Below are 1,033 nucleotides of genomic sequence, written 5' to 3'. Positions count from 1 at the left end.
TGGGGCGGGCGGCTTGGCACGGCCCGACGGCCCGCCCGAAATATGGGAGGGTTTGGGTAATAATATAGGCCCGAATTATGGGTTTGGGTAAAAAAGCCAGGCCCGTTTAGAAAACGGGTCGAGCCTCGAGCACCACTTTTTTGGCCAACGGGCCCGACCCGCCTCGGCCCAACAACAATATTTAATAAATAAATACATATTCTTTATTTTTTTAATTTTAAAATATTTTTAAAAATACTTTTTTATTTTTTTATTTTTTTATTTTAAAAATAATTTTTTCGGTGTTTATTAAAAAATGGGTCGGGCCAGGCTCGAGCTTATTAATTTTTTACCGGCCGGGCCTGGACAAAATTTAGGCCCATATTTCGGCCCAGGCCGGCCCTAGGAATCTGGCCAAACATTTTTCTCTCAATCCGGCCCGAAACCGGCCGATCCCAGCCTAGCCCATGAACACTCCTAAACCCTAAACTATAATCCCTTATACTTTAATTCTTAACCTTAAAACCCTAAACCCTAAAAGTGCAGGCAAAACGCGTCCTTAAGGGCGCGCTTTATGTCCACGTAGGCAAAACGCTTCCTCAGGGAAGCGTTTTCCTATCACGTACACTGACATCGCGCTGAGGTGGACGCATTTTCGGGGAAAATGGCCCATTCCGATAAATAATTATTTACCGGGCCCATTTCGGTAAATATTGAAAAAAAAAAGCTTTTATGTGTAATTTGCCCCATTTTATCAATAGAGCAACAATCATAAAATGTGAAGTACATTTTTTACTAAATTATTTCTCTATATAATCTCAGTTCAAATTTTAGTAAAATTAATTTTATTTCTATGTGAAATAATAATAAATTTTAATAAAATATTATTTCTTTATAATGAAATAATTTTAAATAAGTGAATTACATTTGTACACTATAATCTCAATAATTAATATTAATATTAATATATTTTTTTATTTGAAATTTTTAAAAAAATAAAAGATAATCTGAATCTCAAATGATGTTATACATGTTTTAGATGATTTTCTAACTG

The sequence above is a fragment of the Gossypium raimondii genome, chromosome 12, assembly GCF_025698545.1.
Source record: "Gossypium raimondii isolate GPD5lz chromosome 12, ASM2569854v1, whole genome shotgun sequence".
In the NCBI taxonomy this organism is placed as follows: Eukaryota; Viridiplantae; Streptophyta; class Magnoliopsida; order Malvales; family Malvaceae; genus Gossypium; species Gossypium raimondii.
Note: the sequence above shows the minus strand (reverse complement) of the source record.